We start from the raw sequence: 12,483 nt of genomic DNA on the forward strand, positions 1-12,483 counted from the left end.
TGCAGGTCAGGAAGCAGCAGTTAGAACTGGACATGGAAAAACAGACTGGTTCCAAACAGGAAAAGGAGTACATCAAGGCTGTATATTGTCACCCTGCTTATGTAACTTACATGCAGAGTTCATCATGAGAAGCGCTGGGCTGGAAGAAGCACAAGCTGGTTTCAAGACTGCCGGGAGAAATATCAATAACCTCAGATATGCAGATGACATCACCCTTATGGAAGGAAGTGAAGAGGAACTAAAAAGCCTTTTGATGAAAGTGAAAGAAGAGACTGAAAAAGTTGGCTTAAAACTCAATATTCAGAAAACTAAGATCATGGCATCCAGTCTCATCACTTCATGTCAAATAGATTGGGAAACACTGGAAGCAGTGTCAGATTTTATTTTGGGGGGGCTCCAAAATCACTGCAGATGGTGATTGCAGCCATGAAAGTAAAAGACGCATACTCCTTGGAATGAAAGTTATGACCAACGTAGACAGCATATTAAAAAGCAGAGACATTACTTTGCCAACAAAGGTCCGTCTAATCAAGGCTATGGTTTTTCCAGTGGTCATGTACGGATGTGAGAGTTGGATTGTAAAGAAAGCTGAGTGCCGAAAAAATGATGCTTTTGAACTGTGGTATTGGAGAAGACTCTTGAGAATCCCTTGGACTGCAAGGAGATCCAACCGGTCCATCCTAAAGGAGATCAGTCCTGGGTGTTCATTGGAAGGACTGATGCTGAAGCTGAAACTCCAATACTTAGGCCACCTCATGTGAAGAGTTGACTCGTTGGAAAAGACCCTGATGCTGGGAGGGATTGGGAGCAGGAGGAGAAGGGGACGACAGAGGATGAGATGGCTGGATGGTGTCACCAACTCAATGGACATAAGTTTGAGTAATCTCCGGGAGTTGGTGATGGACAGGGAAGCCTGGCGTGCTGCAATTCATGGGGTCACAAAGGGTCAGACATGACTGAGCGACTGAACTGAACTTAACTGAACTGATACATGTAAAATCTCAATTCTGTCACCTTGTATACTTTAAACTTTAGTTCTCTTTAGGACCCAGTGAACAAGTTTTCACATCATAGGAGGAATCTTAGAAGCTTTTCTTTCTTTTTACTTTCATTGTATCTAGTTTTATATAAAAGGCTCTGGGATCCCCAGAGAGGGCTTGAGCCAAGGAACTGAAGTCGAGTTATCAGTCTTGATTACTTGGCCTGATTGTTGCCTCAAATACTTGATGGTCAAGTATCTCAGGGTAATTTTTTTTTTCTCTTTACACTTTATATATATATGTATGTATATAAGCTATGGATGACTTGAGCTGACCTGTTTGCCCTTTAATGTTGGGGACAAATAGGGTGGTCCCTTTTGGACCATTACAATTTTGGTACTGTAATATCAAAACCTTGTGCTTTAATCTCTTAAGTGTTTGTTTTATTTATCACATTTGAAATAACCATCTAAATTTCTTTATTCATTTTGGATAAGTCTCTCTAAGAGTTCTTCTTTGTTTGGGAAAATGTCTCTAGACTTTTCCTACAGTTGTGTGTTGTTGTTGTTGTTGTTGTTGTTGTTGTTGTTGTTTTCCTTCAACCTGATCAACATTAATTATTCTAATGTTTTTGGTAGCATCTATAAGAGCCATTGCAGGGAAGTTGAATGCTTTGCCAAAAGTTTTATTCTTGTTTTAGGTTTGAAGTATTCATTAATAAAAGGAACCACTTGTTACACACACATAAGCAGCTTCAATTTTTAATAGAAGACTATTTAACTTAATTTCAAGATACAGTCATTAAAAGAAAATAAATAGAAACAATAGAGAGAAGTAAAGCCTATGTATCACAAATAGGGGCTGACACCTACATCCAGATTTGAACAGCACTAGGAAGTCCCATATAACAGCAGTCTGGAGTCCCAGTTGGGAAAAGGTCTTGGGTAGTATGTCCATTGAACTGGTGAGATTTCAAATTGCAGATTTGGAGAGTTCCCACCTATAATCCCAGGCCACAGATGGATATTTTCCTCTGTTTTCATGCAAAAAATACAACTGTTTTTTCTTTAATTTTTACAATGCTGTTTGTTTCACTCTGTGAGTCATAGAGGTCCTAGACCTTGGGGACTGGCCAGGTTCCCAGGAGCTTAAGAAATTCCAAGTCTCCCTTTCTTATCTAAAGTTCTACTTGACTTCCTGGTAACAATTGATGTACTTACAGGCAGGCATGTAGTCCAGGCAGGGCCATAAGTCAATCAGAGGTCTGTTCCTCAACTTCTGTAGACAAAACAAGACTATCTCCATTTTAATTTCCCTAACACCAAGAACATGACAGTGCTTACCAAACCAGTTTTTTTTAATTTATTTAAATTAAGGAAATTCTTATGTTAACCATTAGATATATTTTTTCATCTTTTAATTTTGTTTTTATAGGCAGCACTGAAAGAGTTGTTTATAATGAAAGTTCTCTAAAATTTATCAATTTTCTCCAATTTAAACTATCCACTATCTATCTACAAATGAGATATATATTAAGAGTGACTCAGGGGATTGGTCAACAGAATTGCAGGGTAGAAAGATGGGAGTTAATCCCTTCTTACAAAAACACCAAAATTGCAACTACTGAAAAATTATTGACAAAAAATGCTAGAACCTACCAAAAAAGATATCTTATATACAAATGCAAAGAAGAAGCCACAATGAAACAGTAGGAAGGACCCAATCACAACAAAATCAAACCCTATACCACCATTTTGGGGACCCACAAACTGGAATATAATTATACTACAAAAGTTCTCTAACTAGAGTGAAAGTCCTGAGTCCCACATCATCCCCCGCCCACCCCCTTGAGGGCCTGGTAATGGAAGGAAGAGGTCCTAGAGAACGTGGCTTTGAAAGTCAGTAGGCCATATGACCCAGCAATCTCCCTGCTGGGCATACACACCGAGGAAACCAGAACTGAAAGAGACATGTGTACCCCAATGTTCATCGCAGCACTGTTCATAGTAGCCAGGACATGGAAACAACCTAGTTGTTCACCGGGAGATGAATGGATAAGAAAGTTGTGGTACATATACACAATGTATATATGTATATATAGTCAGCTATAAAAAAAAAGAATGCATTTGAGTCAGTTCTGATGAAGTGGATGAAATTGGAGTCCATTATACAGAGTGAAATAAATCAGAAAGAAAATCACCAATACAGTATGCTAATGGAAGGAATTTAGAAAGATGGTAACAACAACCCTATATGCAAGACAGGAAAAGGGACACAGATGTAAAGAACAGACTTTTGGACTCTGTGGGAGAAGGTGAGTGTCGGATGATTTGAGAGAATAGCATTGAAGCATGTGTATTACCATATTTGAAATAGACCACCAGTTCAAGTTCGATGCATGAGACAGAGCACTCAAAGCCAGTGCGCTGAGACAACCCAGAGGGATGGGATGGGGAGGGGCGTGGGAGAGGTGTTTGGGACCGTGGGACACATGTACACCCATGGCTGATTCATGTCAGTGTATGGCAAAACCATCACAATATTGTAAAGCAATTAGCCTCCAATTAAAATAAGTAATTTTTTTTTAAAAAGATGATTTTGAATACAAAAAAAAAAAAAGAAAGAAAGAAAGAAAGAAAAAGTCAGCAGGGTTTGATCTCAGGAATTCCACAAGAAAAGAAAAAAAAAAAGAAAGAAAGAAATTCCATTCAGGGAGGGCACATGCATGGTCCAGTGAGCATCAGGACCCAGGGGAAAAAAAACTAGTGACCACATAAAAGACTGGGCCACACTTATGTGCTAGTAAGAATCTCCTATGGAGGTTGGAGGTGACTGTGATTCACAGCCGGGACAGACATAAGCAGTGGTATTTTTGGTGAATATTAATTTGCATGAGACTTCCCAGAGGCCAACATTGCCTCCTCAAGACCCAGTCCCCTTAACAGCTGTGGGCTACAGTACTGGGAGGCCTCAGGCCAAACAACCAACAGAGTGGGAACACAACGCCCATCAGCAGACAGGCTGCTTAAAGTCTTCCTGAGCATCACTTGACTCTCCAGTGGGGAAGAACAAAACAAAACAGCTTCAACCGTGAGTGGGCAAGAACCTGCCAGCAGGAAACCTGTACAAGCCTCTTAAACAGTCTCATCTACCAGAGGACAGAGAGTAGATGCAAGAAAAACTGCAATCTTGCAGCCTGCAGAATGGGATCCAAAATCACAGAAAATTAGATAAAATGAGATGGCAGAGGAGCATATTTCAGATGAAGGAACAAAATGAAATATCAGAAGAGTGACTAAGAGAAGTGGCAGTTCAATCACTCAGTTATGTCCAACTCTTTGTGACCCCATGAACTGTAGCTTGCCAGACTCCTCTGTCCATGGGGTTTTCCAGGCAAGAATACTGGAGTGGGTTGCCATTTCCTTCTCCAGGGAAGTGAAGTGGAGATAGACAATTTATAGGAAAGAGAATTCAGAGTGATGATAATAAAGATGATTCAAGATCTCAGAAAAAGAATGGAGGCAAAAACTGAGAAAATATAAGAATTATTTAACAAAGACCTAGAAGGACTAAATAAGAAACAGAGATGAAAAATACACTGAAATTTAAAATACAATAGAAGGAATTAAAAACAAAATAATTGAGGCAGAAGAATGGACAAGAGACCTGGAGGAAAGAATCCTAGAAATCACTCTCAAAGAATAAAATAAAGAAAAAATAATGTAAAGAAATGAAGACAGTCCATTAGACCTCTAAGACATCATTAAATGCACCAATATTCACAAACAGGGGTACCAGAAAAAGAAGAGAGATAGAAAGGACCTGAGAAATATTTGAAGAGGTAATAAATGAAAAATCTCCTAACATGGGAAAGAAGCAGTCATCCAAGTCCAAGAAGTTCAGAGAGTCCCTGACAGGATAAGCCCAAGGAGAAATATATTAGTCAAACATAAAAAATAAATTTAAGAATTATTAAAAGTAACAAGGAAAATGTAATAACTAAGTTACAAGGGAGCTCCCATAAGATTATCAGCTGATTTCTCAGCAGAAATTCTGCAGACCAGAAGGGAATGGCACAGTATATATAAAGTGATGAAAGGGACGGGCCTACCTTCAATACAATGAGGTATTTTCTACCCAGTAAGGTTCTCACTCACATTCATTGGAAAAATCAGATGAATTATAGGCAAGCAAAAGTTAAGAGTATCCAGAACCATGAGACCAGCTTTGCAACAAATGCTAACGCAATTTCTCCAAGATGAAAAGACCACAACTAGAAACAAGAAAGTTACAAATGAAAAAGCTCAACAGTAAAGAAATCATAAAGTGAATGTAGGAAATGATCTACACACAAATATGATCTCAAAACCAGAAATTGTGAGAAGAGCAGAGCACAAATGCACAATATTGAAAATGCGTTAGAAATTAAAAGACCAGCCACATAAAAGAACCTTGTTTACATATAGACTGCTAAATCAAAACCTCATGATAACAGCAAAACAAAAGTCTACAATAGACACACAGAGAAAAAGAAAAAGGAAACAAAATATAATGCTAGGTGGTCATCAAATCACAAGAGAAGAGAACAAACAAGGAAGAAAAGTAAAAAAGCTACGAAAACAAATCCAAAACAACAAAACAACAATTGGTGCATATATCAATGATTACCTTAAATGTAAATGGATTAAATGCTCCAGCCAAAAAAGGGTAGATTGGCTTAATAGATACAAAACAAGACCTGCATGTATGCTGTCTATAAGAGACCCACTTCAGATAGAGGGACACAGACACAGGATAAGTGAGAGGATGGAAAAAGCTGTTCCATGCAAATCGAAATCAAAAGAAAGCTGGAGTAAAAATATTTAAATCAAACAAAATAGACTTTAAAATACTTTTAAAAGAATCAATGGATGACACATGATGATCAAAGGGTCAATCCAAGAATATATATCAACTGTAAATATCTATACAGCCAACATATAAGTACTTCAATATATAAGGCAAATAATAATAGCAATAAAAGAAGAGAGAGTAGCACAATAATAGTGGGTAACTTTAGCAATCCACTTTCATCAACAAACATCACACAGATGGAGTATTAGTAGGAAACACAGACTTTAAATAGTGCATTATATCAGATGGACTTAATTAATATTTGTAGAGCATTCCATCTGAAATCATCAGAATATACATTCTTCTCAAGCACATGTGGGACATTCTCTAGCATTGATCACATGCTGGAACACAAAGCAGGCCTCAATAATTTTTTTTAAAATTGAAATCATATCAAGCATGTTTTCTTTTTTAATTAATTAATTTTAATTGGAGGATAATTACTTTACAATTTTGTGATTTTTTTTTTTGCATATATCAACGTGAATCTGTTACAGGTATGCATGTGTGTCCCTCATCCTGAACCCACCTCCCTTCCCACCCTATCCTTCTGGGTTGTCCTAGAGCACTGGCTTTGGGCACCCTGTCAAGCATCTTTTCTGACCACATAGCTAAGAGATTAGAAGTCCGCTACAAGGAAAACATTGCCAAAAAAAGAAAAAAAAACAACTTGTGGAGGCTATACAACCTGCTTCTAATCAACCATGAAAACAAAAGCATAATGATCCAAAAACTATGCAATGGAGCAAAAACATTTCTATCAGAAAAATTTATAGCAATAAAATCTTGCCTCAGGAAACAAAAAAAATCACAAATAAACAACCTAAGCTTACACTTACAGCAACTAAAGAAAGAATTAAAAAAAAAAAAACCCAAAGCTAGTAGCTGTATAAATATCATAAAGATCAAAGCACAAATAAATGAAAGAGAAATGGAAAACAAAGATATAAAAATTCAATGAAACTAAAAGCTGATTCTTTGAAAATTGATTAATCTTTTGCCAGATTCATCAAGAGAAAAGACAGAGGGCTCAAATTAATAAGATCAGAAGTGTAAATGGAGAAGTTATAGCAGACACCACAGATAAACAAAGAATCATAAGCACCTACAGGCACTATACACCAATAAAATGAAAAACATGGAAGAAATGGGCAAATTCTTAGAAAGGTACAATCTCCCAAGACTGAATCAACAAAAAATAGAAAATCTGAACAAATAATCACACTTAATGAAGTTAAAACTATTATTTTAAAACTTCCAACATTCAAATGTCCAGGATGAAATGGCTTCACAGACAAACTCTATTAAACATTTAGAAGACTTAGCACATATTTTGAAACTATTCCAAAAAAATTCAGAGAAAGGAATATTGCCAAATTCATTCATTCTATGAGGCCATCACTCTGATACCATAATTAAAGATTCCACAGAGCAAGAAAATCACATATAAATAACACTGATAAATATAGATGTGAAAATCCTCAACAAAATACTAGCAATCCAAAAAAGCTTTTGACAAAATTGAGCACCCATTTATGATAAAAATGCTCCAAAAAGTGGGTACTGAGGAAACATATCTCAACATAAAAAAAATGCCATGTATGTCAAACCTACAGCTATAGACATATATTCAATGGTTAGAAGTATAAAGCATTTCCTCTAAGATCAGCAACAAGGATGTCTACTTGTAAGACTTTTATTCAACACAGTTTTGAAAGTCCTACCCCCAGCAATCAGAGATGTAAAAGAAATAACAGAAATCCAAACTGGAAAAGAAGCAAAACTGTCACTGTTTATAGACAGCATGACACTATATATAGAAAGTCCTAAAGATGCCACCAGAAAAACTAGTAGAGCTAATCAATAAATTTAATATAGTCATAGGATATAAAATTAATACAGAAATCTTTTGCATTCCTATAACTAACAATGCAAGATTAGAAAGAGACATAAAAGAAACAATCTCATTTAGCATCATGTCAAAAAGAATAATATACCTATGAATAAATCTGCTTTAGGAGAAAAAAGGCTTCTACTCCAAAAACTAGGAGATGCTAGTGAAAGAAATGAAAGATGACACAAACCGATTTAAAGATATGTTCTTGGATTGGATGAATTAGTATTGTGACAATGATTATACTACCCAAGACAGTCTACAAATTCAATGCAATCTCTATTAAACCATCAACTGCATTTTTCACTGAACTAGAGAAAAATATCTTAAAATTTGTATGGAGACACAAAAGACACAGAATAGCCAAAGCAATCTTAAGAAAGTAAACTACAGCTAGAGAATCAGGCTCCCTGACTTCAGACTACAGTTCAAAGCTAACATCATCAAAACAGTATGATACTGGCACACAAACAGAAATACAGATGAATGGAAGAGGATAGAAAGTCCAGAAATAAATCTACCCACCTATGGTCAGTTAATCTACAACAAAGTAAGCAAGACTATACAATGTAGGAAAAACTGTTTCTTCAATAAATGGAACTGTGAAAACTAGACAGCTGCATGTAAAAGAAAACAAAATTAGAACAGTCTTGAACATCATACACAAAAATAAACTCAAAATTGATTAAAGACCTAAATGTAGGATCAGATACTATAAACTCTTAGAGGAAAATGTGAACAGAACATTTTTTGATATAAACAGTAGAAATATATTTTCTTGGTTGTCTTCTAGAGCAATGGAAATAAAAACAAACAAACAAATTTAAATGAAACCTAATTAAATTCAAAAATTTTCACACAGCAAAGGAAATCATTAACAAAATGAAAAGAGAACTTACAGAATGGGAGAAAATATTTGCAAATGATACAATTGACAAAGGATTTGTCTCTAAAATTTACAAGAAGCTCTTGTATCTCATTATCAAAAACAAGCAAGCAAACAAACAAACAATCCAATCAAATAAGAGACAAACCTAAAAAGACATTTCTCCAAAGAAGACATACAGATGGCCAAGAAGCTCATGAAAAGATTCTCAACATCACTAATTATTAGAGAAATGCACATCAAAACTGCAATGAGCTATCATCTCACACCAGAATGGTCATCATCAAAAAAATCTGCAAACAATGAATGCTGAAGAATGTGTGAAGAAAAGGAAATCTACACTGCTGGTTTAAATGTAAATTGGTACAGCCATTATAGAAAGCAGTTTGGATATCCCTTAAGAAACTAAATATAGTGCAACCTTCATTTAGTTGCTAAATCACATCGGACTCTGTAACCCCATGGACTGTAGTTTGCTAGACTCCTCTGTCTATTGGATTTCCCAGGCAAGAATACTGGAGTGGCTTGCCATCTCCTTCTCCAAGAGCTACTGTGTTACTCAGCAATGCCTGTCCTGGGCATATATTTGGAGAAAACCTTGTTTCAAAAGGATGCACACACCCAAATGTTCGTTACAGCACTGTTTCCAAAAGCCAAGACATAGAAGCAACCTAGATGTCCATCAGTAGATGAATGGATAAAGATGTGGTACATATACAATGGAATACACCTCAGCCATTAAAAAGAATAAAATAATGCCATTTACAGAAACACGGATGGACTTATACATTATCATACTGAGATAGAGAAAGACAAATACCATATCATATAAATTATATGCATAATCTAATAAAAATAACACAAATGAACATATTTACAAAACAGAGACAGACTCACAGGCTTGAAGAACAAACTTATGTCTATCAGGGTTTAGAGTGGGGGGCATCGGGATAGATGGGGCATTTGGGATTGACAAGTACACACTGCTGTACTTGAAAATGATAACAAGCAAGGACCTACTATGTTGCACAGGGAATGCTACTAAGTATCCTGTAATAACCTAAATGGGTAAGGAATTTGAAAAAGAATAGATACATGCATATGCATGACTGAATCACTTTGCTGTACACCTAAAACTCACACTGAGCTTCCCCAACGGCTCAGCGTGAAGGAATCTGACTGCAGGATAAAATACACAGATTTGATCACTGGGTTGGGAAGATTCCCTGGAGGAGGAAATGGAAACCCACTCCAGTATTCTTATCTGGGAAACTCCATGGACAGAGGATCCTGGCAGGCTACAATCCATAGGGTTGCTATGAATTGGACATGACCGAGTGACTAAAGATGAGAGTTGAAAAGCTGGCTTGGAACTGCTGTGTGATTCAGGAAACTCAAGCAGGGGCTCTGAGACAGGCTGAAGGGTGGGATGGGGAGGGAGGTGGGAGAGAGGTTTGGGAGGGAGGGGACATGGATGTTTCTATGGCTGACTCTTGCTGGTATATGATAGAAAACCACAAAACTCTGTAGAGCAATTATCCTTCAATTTAAGAATTAAAAACAAAACAACAACAACAAAAAAAAAAAAAAAAGAAAGAAAGAAAAACTAAGATTATGGCATCTGGTCCCATCATTTCATGGCAAATGGAAGGGGGAAAAGTGAAAACAGTGACAGATTTTATTTTCTTGGCCTCCAAAATCACTGCCTATGGTGACTGTAGCTATGAAATCAAAAGGCATCTGCACCTTGGAAAGAAAGCTATGACAAACCTGGATAGCATATTAAAAAGCAGAGACATCACTTTGCCAACAAAGGTCCATCTAATCAAAGCTGTGGTTTTCCCAGAAGTCATACAGATGTGAGAGTTAGACCATAAAGAAGGCTGAACACCAAAGAACTGATGATTTTGAACTGTGGTGTTGGCAGAGACTCCTAAGAGTCCTTTGGATTGCAAGGAGATCAAATCAGTCAATCCTAAATGAAAATCAGTCCTGAATATTCATTGGAAGGACTGATGCTGAAGTGAAGTTCCGATATTTTGGCTACCTGATGCAAAGAGCCAATTCACTGGAAAAGAACCTGATGCTGGGAAAGATTGAAGGCAAAAGAAGAAGGGAGTGGCAGAGGTTGAGATGGTTAGATAGCATCACTGACTCAATGGACATGAATTGAGCAAGTTCCAGGGATAGTGAAGGACAGGAGAGCCTGGTGTCTTACAGTCCATGGTGGTCGCAAAGAGTTGGACATGAATTAGTGACTGAATCACAACAAAGCTCACACAACATTATTTATCAACTATGCTCCATTATGAAATAAAAATTAAATGAAAATAGTGATTCAAATTAATAAGATGCAACAGACTTCCCCGTAAGAGTATGGGTAACATGCCACTTAAATAAGATCCAGAAAGTTTACTCTCCAAAGAAATATGATAGAGATCACAATTTCAACACACACACACACACACACACACACACACACACACACACACTATCTTAAGAAGATCAGGAAGGACATTTATGTTTTAAAGACACAGGAAGAGAAATGCAAATTTTCACTACCGGACTTTTATTTAAGATCAGAATTTTCATAAGATGTCCACATTAAGATGCATTTTTAACTTAAGTGCACACACAACAGAAGAGCCCTCTCATTTTCACGACAAGATTTTCTTTAATTTCCAATTAAGTACTTGTAAGTTCTGTATGTACATAAACCAGACTGTTAGTTAGAAGTTGGAGATCTGTTGTTTCTCTTTCTTTTGTTTTGAAAAGAAAACTTTCAGAGACCAGTTTGTTAAAATAAAATCGCTAGTGTAGGCAATTGAAGGAAAAGTGACAGATCAGTTCCCCCCCACCACCACCATTTACCTGGTCTAATCTTACTCAGTTTTTTAACTGAGTAAAAACTTTCCAGTACATTTCACTGAGGAGAACCTATTCAGTGCCTGAACTGATCCCCATAATGTTTCAACTGTGCTCCCACAATATCTTTAAATTAGGGAGCACACATTAATATTTTTCAGCTGGGGAGTCAGTTACCTGTTAGATGCTGCCAAATAAAACTCAGAATCATCAACCAAAAATTGGGAAATCCGAGAACCAGGAGAGACTCACCCAAATTCATCTGGACTCTCTGAAAAGATGGATGGATACTAGGGACCTCTACTAGTTCCAAGGCTCTAGTTCTTCATAGAGTTCAGACAAAGGACAGAAGATGAGAGTTGGCTTTATTCAGTGGCCAGAACTGAGGACTGAAGCCCAAGACATCTCGTCTCGGATAACTGAGAGACAGTTGCCAAGAGGCAAGGGTTGAGGGGCAGGATATATAGGAATTTGTGGATCAAAGATCAGATAGTTGGAACATCAAAAGATTACTGTTAGAGAAAAACAAATATCTCAAGTTAAATCATTTAGTGCTTTTCTATTTATGGGAAGATGCAAGAGTCTGAGATAACCTAAGTCATTTCTTTGATATGAGCCTCAGCTCTCTGGGCCCACTGTTCTGTGTTTTCACATCCTGAGTCTCTCCAGGGTGCACTGTTGGTGGGTGGCTGCAACATTGACTGCTAGATTGTTGAGGGTGGTATGGCAACTATCCTGAGTTCCCTCAATGCTCACAGTTGGGGTGGATGTAATGTGATGGCTTGAAGGCTGCAATATCCTATGTTTACTGATATAGGAGGCCATATTTTTCATTCACAGTAACATGGACTTTAGTACCAGTAACATAATTTTGTGCCTCTGACTTTCTCTTACATTTATAAATTACAACATCAAAGTATATTAGTAATTATGTGTGTGGATTCACTTGAATCCTGATCCAGCAC

The sequence above is a fragment of the Muntiacus reevesi genome, chromosome 3 (genome assembly GCF_963930625.1).
Source record: "Muntiacus reevesi chromosome 3, mMunRee1.1, whole genome shotgun sequence".
Classification (NCBI taxonomy): domain Eukaryota; kingdom Metazoa; phylum Chordata; class Mammalia; order Artiodactyla; family Cervidae; genus Muntiacus; species Muntiacus reevesi.